Below are 10,959 nucleotides of genomic sequence, written 5' to 3' on the forward strand. Positions count from 1 at the left end.
TGGAGTGTTGCTTCACTTTCTAAATGCAGTCCTTTCAGAGAAAATCACTTTCCTTTGAAAATGCCTTAAGCTACTTACAAGCATTCACAAGAAACTCACATGCATTTTTCTGAAAGAGAAGCAGTCTGTTCCAACACTTCAATTCACTGTGCGTAGTGAATGGAGTGTTGCTTCACTTTCTAAATGCTGTCCTTTCAGAGAAAATCACTTTCCTTTGAAAGTGCCTTAAGCTACTTACACACATTCCCAGGAAACTCAAATGCGATTCTATGAAAGAGAAGCTGTCTGTTCCAACACTTCAATTCACTGTGCGAAGTGAATGGAGTGTTGCTTCACTTTCTAAATGCTGTCTTTCAGAGAAAATCACTTTCCTTTGAAACTGCCTTAAGCTACTTACAAGCATTCACAAAAAAACTCATATCTGTTTCTCTGAAAGAGAAGTAGTCTGTTCCAACACTTCAATTCACTGTGCGAAGTGAATGGAGTGTTGCTTCACTTTCTAAATGCTGTCCATTCAGAGAAAATCACTTTCCTTTGAAAATGCCTTAAGCTACTTACAAGCATTCACAAAAAACTCATATCTGTTTCGTGAAAGAGAAATAGTCTGTTCCAACACTTCAATTCACTGTGCAAAGTGAATGGAGTGTGGTTTCACTTTCTAAATGCTGTCCTTTCAGAGAAAATCACTTTCCTTTGAAAGTGCCTTAAGCTACTTACAAGAATTCCACAGAAATTCAAATGCGTTTCTCTGAAAAAGAAGCAGTCTGTTCCAACACTTCAATTCACTGTGCGAAGTGAATGGTGTGTTGCTTCACTTTCTAAATGCTGTCCTTTCAGAGAAAATCACTTTCCTTTGAAAGTGCCTTAAGCTACTTACAAGCATTCACAAGAAACTCACATGCATTTTTCTGAAAGAGAAGCAGTCTGTTCCAACACTTCAATTCACTGTACGTAGTGAATGGAGTGTTGCTTCACTTTCTAAATGCTGTCCTTTCAGAGAAAATCACTTTCCTTTGAAAGTACCTTAAGCTACTTACAAGCATTCAATAGAAATTCACATGTGTTTCTCTGAAAAAGAAGCAGTCTGTTCCAACACTTCAATTCACTGTGCGAAGTCAATGGAGTGTTGCTTCACTTTCTAAATGCTGTCCTTTCAGAGAAAATCATTTTCCTTTTAAAGTGCCTTAAGCTACTTACAAGCATTCACAAGAAACTCACATGCATTTTTCTGAAAGAGAAGCAGTCTGTTCCAACACTTCAATTCACTGTGCGTAGTGAATGGAGTGTTGCTTCACTTTCTAAATGCTGTCCTTTCAGAGAAAATCACTTTCCTTTGATAGTGCCTTAAGCTACTTACACACATTCACAGGAAACTCAAATGTTTTCTATGAAAGAGAAGCTGTCTGTTCCAACACTTCAATTCACTGTGCGAAGTCAATGGAGTGTTGCTTCACTTTCTAAATGATGTCCTTTCAGAGAAAATCACTTTCCTTTGAAAGTGCCTTAAGCTACTTACAAGCATTCACAAGAAAATCACATGCATTTTTCTGAAAGAGAAGCAGTCTGTTCCAACACTTCAATTCACTGTACGTAGTGAATGGAGTGTTGCTTCACTTTCTAAATGCTGTCCTTTCAGAGAAAATCACTTTCCTTTGAAAGTACCTTAAGCTACTTACAAGCATTCAATAGAAATTCACGTGTGTTTCTCTGAAAAAGAAGCAGTCGGTTCCAACAGTTCAATTCACTGTGCGAAGTGAATGGAGTGTTGTTTCACTTTCTAAATGCTGTCCTCTCTGAGAAAATCACTTTCCTTTGAAAGTGCCTTAAGCTACTTACAAGCATTCCACAGAAATTCACATGCGTTTCTCTGAAAGAGAAGCAGTCTGTTCCAACACTTCAATTCACTCTGCGAAGTGAATGGAGTGTTGTTTCACTTTCTAAATGCTGTCCTGTCAGAGAAAATCACTTTCCTTTGAAAGTGCCTTAAGCTACTTACAAGCATTCACAAAAAACTCATATCTGTTTCTCTGAAAGAGAAGTAGTCTGTTCCAACACTTCAATTACCTGTGCGAAGTGAATGGAGTGTTGTTTCACTTTCTAAATGCTGTCCTCTCAGAAAAAATCACTTTCCTTTGAAAGTGCCTTAAGCTACTTACAAGCGTTCCACAGAAATTCACATGCGTTTCTCGGAAATAGAAGCAGTCTGTTCCAACAGTTCAATTCACTGTGCGAAGTGAATGGAGTGTTGCTTCACTTTCTAAATGCTGTCCTTTCAGAGAAAATCACTTTCCTTCGAAAGTGCCTTAAGCTACTTACAAGCATTCACAAGAAACTCACATGCATTTTTCTGAAAGAGAAGCAGTCTGTTCCAACACTTCAATTCACTGTGCGTAGTGAATGGAGTGTTGCTTCACTTTCTAAATGCTGTCCTTTCAGAGAAAATCACTTTCCTTTGAAAGTGCCTTAAGCTACTTACACACATTCCCAGGAAACTCAAATGCGATTCTATGAAAGACAAGCTGTCTGTTCCAACACTTCAATTCACTGTGCGAAGTGAATGGAGTGTTGCTTCACTTTCTAAATGCTGTCCATTCAGAGAAAATCACTTTCCTTTGAAAATGCCTTAAGCTACTTACAAGCATTCACAAAAAACTCATATCTGTTTCGTGAAAGAGAAATAGTCTGTTCCAACACTTCAATTCACTGTGCGAAGTGAATGGAGTGTGGTTTCACTTTCTAAATGCTGTCCTTTCAGAGAAAATCACTTTCCTTTGAAAGTGCCTTAAGCTACTTACAAGAATTCCACAGAAATTCAAATGCGTTTCTCTGAAAAAGAAGCAGTCTGTTCCAACACTTCAATTCACTGTGCGAAGTGAATGGTGTGTTGCTTCACTTTCTAAATGCTGTCCTTTCAGAGAAAATCACTTTCCTTTAAAAGTGCCTTAAGCTACTTACAAGCATTCACAAGAAACTCACATGCATTTTTCTGAAAGAGAAGCAGTCTGTTCCAACACTTCAATTCACTGTACGTAGTGAATGGAGTGTTGCTTCACTTTCTAAATGCTGTCCTTTCAGAGAAAATCACTTTCCTTTGAAAGTACCTTAAGCTACTTACAAGCATTCAATAGAAATTCACATGTGTTTCTCTGAAAAAGAAGCAGTCTGTTCCAACACTTCAATTCACTGTGCGAAGTCAATGGAGTGTTGCTTCACTTTCTAAATGATGTCCTTTCAGAGAAAATCACTTTCCTTTGAAAGTGCCTTAAGCTACTTACAAGCATTCACAAGAAAATCACATGCATTTTTCTGAAAGAGAAGCAGTCTGTTCCAACACTTCAATTCACTGTACGTAGTGAATGGAGTGTTGCTTCACTTTCTAAATGCTGTCCTTTCAGAGAAAATCACTTTCCTTTGAAAGTACCTTAAGCTACTTACAAGCATTCAATAGAAATTCACGTGTGTTTCTCTGAAAAAGAAGCAGTCGGTTCCAACAGTTCAATTCACTGTGCGAAGTGAATGGAGTGTTGTTTCACTTTCTAAATGCTGTCCTCTCTGAGAAAATCACTTTCCTTTGAAAGTGCCTTAAGCTACTTACAAGCATTCCACAGAAATTCACATGCGTTTCTCTGAAAGAGAAGCAGTCTGTTCCAACACTTCAATTCACTCTGCGAAGTGAATGGAGTGTTGTTTCACTTTCTAAATGCTGTCCTGTCAGAGAAAATCACTTTCCTTTGAAAGTGCCTTAAGCTACTTACAAGCATTCACAAAAAACTCATATCTGTTTCTCTGAAAGAGAAGTAGTCTGTTCCAACACTTCAATTACCTGTGCGAAGTGAATGGAGTGTTGTTTCACTTTCTAAATGCTGTCCTCTCAGAGAAAATCACTTTCCTTTGAAAGTGCCTTAAGCTACTTACAAGCGTTCCACAGAAATTCACATGCGTTTCTCGGAAATAGAAGCAGTCTGTTCCAACAGTTCAATTCACTGTGCGAAGTGAATGGAGTGTTGCTTCACTTTCTAAATGCTGTCCTTTCAGAGAAAATCACTTTCCTTCGAAAGTGCCTTAAGCTACTTACAAGCATTCACAAGAAACTCACATGCATTTTTCTGAAAGAGAAGCAGTCTGTTCCAACACTTCAATTCACTGTGCGTAGTGAATGGAGTGTTGCTTCACTTTCTAAATGCTGTCCTTTCAGAGAAAATCACTTTCCTTTGAAAGTGCCTTAAGCTACTTACACACATTCACAGGAAACTCAAATGCGTTTCTATGAAAGAGAAGTAGTCTGTTCCAACACTTCAATTCACTGTGCGAAGTGAATGGAGTGTTGCTTCACTTTCTAAATGCTGTCTTTCAGAGAAAATCACTTTCCTTTGAAAGTGCCTTAAACTACTTACAAGCATTCACAAAAAACTCATATCTGTTTCTCTGAAAGAGAAGTAGTCTGTTCCAACACTTCAATTCACTGTCCGAAGTGAATGGAGTGTTGTTTCACTTTCTAAATGCTGTCCTCTCAGAGAAAATCACTTTCCTTTGAAAGTGCCTTAAGCTACTTACAAGCATTCCACAGAAATTCACATGCGTTTCTCTGAAGGAGAAGCAGTCTGTTCCAACACTTCAATTCACTCTGAGAAGTGAATGGAGTGTTATTTCACTTTCTAAATGCTGTCCTTTCAGAGAAAATCACTTTCCTTTGAAAGTGCCTTAAGCTACTTACACACATTCACAGGAAACTCAAATGCGTTTCTATGAAAGAGAAGCTCTCTGTTCCAACACTTCAATTCACTGTGCGAAGTGAATGGAGGGTTGCTTCACTTTCTAAATGCTGTCCTTTCAGAGAAAATCACTTTCCTTTGAGAGTGCCTTAAGCTACTTACAAGCATTCAACAGAAATTCACATGCATTTCACTGAAAGAGAAGCAGTCTGTTCCAACACTTCAATTCACTGTGCGAAGTGAATGGAGTGTTGCTTCACTTTCTAAATGCTGTCCTTTCAGAGAAAATCACTTTCCTTTGAAATTGCCTTAAGCTAATTACAAGCATTCACAAGAAACTCACATGCATTTTTCTGAAAGAGAAGCAGTCTGTTCCAACACTTCAATTCACTGTGCGAAGAGAATGGAGTGTTGCTTCACTTTCTAAATGCTGTCCTTTCAGAGAAAATCACTTTCCTTTGAAAGTGCCTTAAGCTACATACAAGCATTCACAAGAAACTCACATGCATTTTTCTGAAAGAGAAGCAGTCTGTTCCAACACTTCAATTCACTGTGCGTAGTGTTTGGAGTGTTGCTTCACTTTCTAAATGCTGTCCTTTCAGAGAAAATCACTTTCCTTCGAAAGTGCCTTAAGCTACTTACAAGCATTCAATAGAAATTCACATGCGTTTCTCTGAAAGAGAAGCAGTCTGTTCCAACACTTCAATTCACTGTGCGAAGTGAATGGAGTGTTGCTTCACTTTCTAAATGCTGTCCTTTCAGAGAAAATCACTTTCCTTTGAAAGTGCCTTAAGCTACTTACAAGCATTCAACAGAAATTCACATGCATTTCACTGAAAGACAAGCAGTCTGTTCCAACACTTCAATTCACTGTGCGAAGTGAATGGAGTGTTGCTTCACTTTCTAAATGCAGTCCTTTCAGAGAAAATCACTTTCCTTTGAAAATGCCTTAAGCTACTTACAAGCATTCACAAGAAACTCACATGCATTTTTCTGAAAGAGAAGCAGTCTGTTCCAACACTTCAATTCACTGTGCGTAGTGAATGGAGTGTTGCTTCACTTTCTAAATGCTGTCCTTTCAGAGAAAATCACTTTCCTTTGAAAGTGCCTTAAGCTACTTACACACATTCCCAGGAAACTCAAATGCGATTCTATGAAAGAGAAGCTGTCTGTTCCAACACTTCAATTCACTGTGCGAAGTGAATGGAGTGTTGCTTCACTTTCTAAATGCTGTCTTTCAGAGAAAATCACTTTCCTTTGAGAGTGCCTTAAGCTACTTACAAGCATTCAACAGAAATTCACATGCATTTCACTGAAAGAGAAGCAGTCTGTTCCAACACTTCAATTCACTGTGCGAAGTGAATGGAGTGTTGCTACACTTTCTAAATGCTGTCCTCTCAGAGAAAATCACTTTCCTTTGAAAGTGCCTTAAGCTACTTACAAGCATTCACAAGAAACTCACATGCGTTTCTCGGAAATAGAAGCAGTCTGTTCCAACAGTTCAATTCACTTTGCGTAGTGAATGGAGTGTTGCTTCACTTTCTAAATGCTGTCCTTTCAGAGAAAATCACTTTCCTTTGAAAGTGCCTTAAGCTACTTACAAGCATTCACAAGAAACTCACATGCATTTTTCTGAAAGAGAAGCAGTCTGTTCCAACACTTCAATTCACTGTGCGAAGTGAACGGAGTGTTGCTTCACTTTCTAAATGCTGTCCTTTCAGAGAAAATCACTTTCCTTTGAAAGTGCCTTAAGCTACTTACAAGCATTCACAAAAAACTCATATCTGTTTCTCTGAAATAGAAGTAGTCTGTTCCAACACTTCAATTCACTGTGCGAAGTGAATGGAGTGTTGTTTCACTTTCTAAATGCTGTCCTTTCAGAGAAAATCACTTTCCTTTGAAAGTGTCTTAAGCTACTTACACACATTCACAGGAAACTCAAATGCGTTTCTATGAAAGAGAAGCTGTCTGTTCCAACACTTCAATTCACTGTGCGAAGTGAATGGAGTGTTGCTACACTTTCTAAATGCTGTCCTTTCAGAGAAAATCACTTTCCTTTGAAATTGCCTTAAGCTACTTACAAGCATTCACAAGAAACTCACATGCATTTTTCTGAAAGAGAAGCAGTCTGTTCCAACACTTCAATTCACTGTGCGAAGTGAATGGAGTGTTGCTTCACTTTCTAAATGCTGTCCTTTAAGAGAAAATCACTTTCTTTTGAAAGTGCCTTAAGCTACTTACAAGCGTTCAACAGAAATACACATGCGTTTCACTGAAAGAGAAGCTGTCTGTTCCAACACTTCAATTCACTGTGCGAAGTGAATGGAGTGTTGCTTCACTTTCTAAATGCTGTCCTTTCAGAGAAAATCACTTTCTTTTGAAAGTGCCTTAAGCTACTTACACACATTCACAGGAAACTCAAATGCGTTTCTATGAAAGAGAAGCTGTCTGTTCCAACACTTCAATTCACTGTGCGAAGTGAATGGAGTGTTGCTTCACTTTCTAAATGCTGTCTTTCAGAGAAAATCACTTTCCTTTGAAAGTGCCTTAAGCTACTTACAAGCATTCACAAAAAACTCATATCTGTTTCTCTGAAAGAGAAGTAGTCTGTTCCAACACTTCAATTCACTGTGCAAAGTGAATGGAGTGTTGTTTCACTTTCTAAATGCTGTCCTTTCAGAGAAAATCCCTTTCCTTAGAAAGTGCCTTAAGCTACTTACAAGCATTCCACAGAAATTCACATGCGTTTCTCTGAAAGAGAAGCAGTCTGTTCCAACACTTCAATTAACTCTGCGAAGTGAATGGAGTGTTGCTTCACTTTCTAAATGCTGTCCTTTCAGAGAAAATCACTTTCCTTTGAAAGTGCCTTAAGCTACTTGCACACATTCACAGGAAACTCAAATGCGTTTCTATGAAAGAGAAGCTGTCTGTTCCAACACTTCAATTCACTGTGCGAAGTGAATGGAGTGTTGCTTCACTTTCTAAATGCTGTCCTTTCAGAGAAAATCACTTTCTTTTGAAAGTGCCTTAAGCTACTTACAAGCATTCAACAGAAATTCACATGCGTTTCACTGAAAGAGAAGCTGTCTGTTCTAACACTACAATTCACTGTGCGAAGTGAATGGAGTGCTGCTTCACTTTCTAAATGCTGTCCTTTCAGAGAAAATCACTTTCCTTTGATAGTGCCTTAAGCTACTTACAAGCATTCAACAGAAATTCACATGCGTTTCACTGAAAGAGAAGCAGTCTGTTCCAACATTTCAATTCACTGTGCGAAGTGAATGGAGTGTTGCTTCACTTTCTAAATGCTGTCTTTTCAGAGAAAATCACTTTCCTTTGAAAGTGCCTTAAGCTACTTACAAGCATTCAACAGAAATTCACATGCATTTCACTGAAAGATAAGCAGTCTGTTCCAACACTTCAATTCACTGTGCGAAGTGAATGGAGTGTTGCTTCACTTTCTAAATGCTGTCCTTTCAGAGAAAATCACTTTCCTTTGAAAATGCCTTAAGCTACTTACAAGCATTCACAAAAAACTCATATCTGTTTCGTGAAAGAGAAGTAGTCTGTTCCAACACTTCAATTCACTGTGCGAAGTGAATGGAGTGTTGCTTCACTTTCTAAATGCTGTCCTTTCAGAGAAAATCACTTTCTTTTGAAAGTGCCTTAAGCTACTTACAAGCATTCAACAGAAATTCACATGCGTTTCACTGAAAGAGAAGCTGTCTGTTCCAACACTTCAATTCACTGTGCGAAGTGAATGGAGTGTTGCTTCACTTTCTAAATGCTGTCCTTTCAGAGAAAATCACTTTCCTTTGATAGTGCCTTAAGGTACTTACAAGCATTCAACAGAAATTCACATGCGTTTCACTGAAAGAGAAGCAGTCTGTTCCAACATTTCAATTCACTGTGCGAAGTGAATGGAGTGTTGCTTCACTTTCTAAATGCTGTCTTTCAGAGAAAATCACTTTCCTTTGAAAGTGCCTTAAGCTACTTACAAGCATTCCACAGAAATTCACATGCGTTTCTCTGAAAGAGAAGCAGTCTGTTCCAACACTTCAATTCACTCTGAGAAGTGAATGGAGTGTTATTTCACTTTCTAAATGCTGTCCTGTCAGAGAAAATCACTTTCCTTTGAAAGTGCCTTAAGCTACTTACACACATTCACAGGAAACTCAAATTCGTTTCTATGAAAGAGAAGCTGTCTGTTCCAACACTTCAATTCACTGTGCGAAGTGAATGGAGTGTTGCTTCACTTTCTAAATGCTGTCCTTTCAGAGAAAATCACTTTCCTTTGAAAGTGCCTTAAGCTACTTACAAGCATTCAACAGAAATTCACATGCATTTCACTGAAAGAGAAGCAGTCTGTTCCAACACTTCAATTCACTGTGCGAAGTGAATGGAGTGTTGCTTCACTTTCTAAATGCTGTCCTTTCAGAGAAAATCACTTTCCTTTGAAAATGCCTTAAGCTACTTACAAGCATTCACAAGAAACTCACATGCATTTTTCTGAAAGAGAAGCAGTCTGTTCCAACACTTCAATTCACTGTGCGTAGTGAATGGAGTGTTGCTTCACTTTCTAAATGCTGTCCTTTCAGAGAAAATCACTTTCTTTTGAAAGTGCCTTAAGCTACTTACAAGCATTCACAAAAAACTCATATCTGTTTCTCTGAAAGAGAAGTAGTCTGTTCCAACACTTCAATTCACTGTGCAAAGTGAATGGAGAGTTGTTTCACTTTCTAAATGCTGTCCTTTCAGAGAAAATCACTTTCCTTTGAAAATGCCTTAAGCTACTTACAAGCATTCACAAGAAACTCACATGCATTTTTCTGAAAGAGAAGCAGTCTGTTCCAACACTTCAATTCACTGTGCGTAGTGAATGGAGTGTTGCTTCACTTTCTAAATGCTGTCCTTTCAGAGAAAATCACTTTCTTTTGAAAGTGCCTTAAGCTACTTACACACATTCACAGGAAACTCAAATGCGTTTCTATGAAAGAGAAGCTGTCTGTTCCAACACTTCAATTCACTGTGCGAAGTGAACGGAGTGTTGCTTCACTTTCTAAATGCTGTCTTTCAGAGAAAATCACTTTCCTTTGAAAGTGCCTTAAGCTACTTACAAGCATTCACAAAAAACTCATATCTGTTTCTCTGAAAGAGAAGTAGTCTGTTCCAACACTTCAATTCACTGTGCGAAGTGAATGGAGTGTTGTTTCACTTTCTAAATGCTGTCCTTTCAGAGAAAATCACTTTCCTTTGAAAGTGCCTTAAGCTACTTACAAGCATTCCACAGAAATTCACATGCATTTCTCTGAAAGAGAAGCAGTCTGTTCCAACACTTCAATTCACTGTGCGAAGTGAATGGAGTGTTGTTTCACTTTCTAAATGCTGTCCTTTCAGAGAAAATCACTTTCCTTTGAAAGTGCCTTAAGCTACTTACACACATTCACAGGAAACTCAAATGCGTTTCTATGAAAGAGAAGCTGTCTGTTCCAACACTTCAATTCACTGTGCGAAGTGAATGGAGTGTTGCTTCACTTTCTAAATGCTGTCCTTTCAGAGAAAATCACTTTCTTTTTAAAGTGCCTTAAGCTACTTACAAGCATTCAACAGAAATTCACATGCGTTTCACTGAAAGAAAAGCTGTCTGTTCCAACACTTCAATTCACTGTGCGAAGTGAATGGAGTGTTGCTTCACTTTCTAAATGCTGTCCTTTCAGAGAAAATCACTTTCCTTTGATAGTGCCTTAAGCTACTTACAAGCATTCCACAGAAATTCACATGCGTTTCACTGAAAGAGAAGCAGTCTGTTCCAACATTTCAATTCACTGTGCGACGTGAATGGAGTGTTGCTTCACTTTCTAAATGCTGTCTTTCAGAGAAAATCACTTTCCTTTGAAAGTGCCTTAAACTACTTACAAGCATTCACAAAAAACTCATATCTGTTTCTCTGAAAGAGAAGTAGTCTGTTCCAACACTTCAATTCACTGTGTGAAGTGAATGGAGTGTTGTTTCACTTTCTAAATGCTGTCCTCTCAGAGAAAATCACTTTCCTTTGAAAGTGCCTTAAGCTACTTACAAGCATTCCACAGAAATTCACATGCGTTTCTCTGAAAGAGAAGCAGTCTGTTCCAACACTTCAATTCACTCTGAGAAGTGAATGGAGTGTTATTTCACTTTCTAAATGCTGTCCTGTCAGAGAAAATCACTTTCCTTTGAAAGTGCCTTAAGCTACTTACACACATTCACA

The sequence above is a fragment of the Myodes glareolus genome, unplaced genomic scaffold (genome assembly GCF_982192425.1).
Source record: "Myodes glareolus unplaced genomic scaffold, mMyoGla1.1 HAP1_SCAFFOLD_34, whole genome shotgun sequence".
NCBI classification, from domain to species: Eukaryota; Metazoa; Chordata; class Mammalia; order Rodentia; family Cricetidae; genus Myodes; species Myodes glareolus.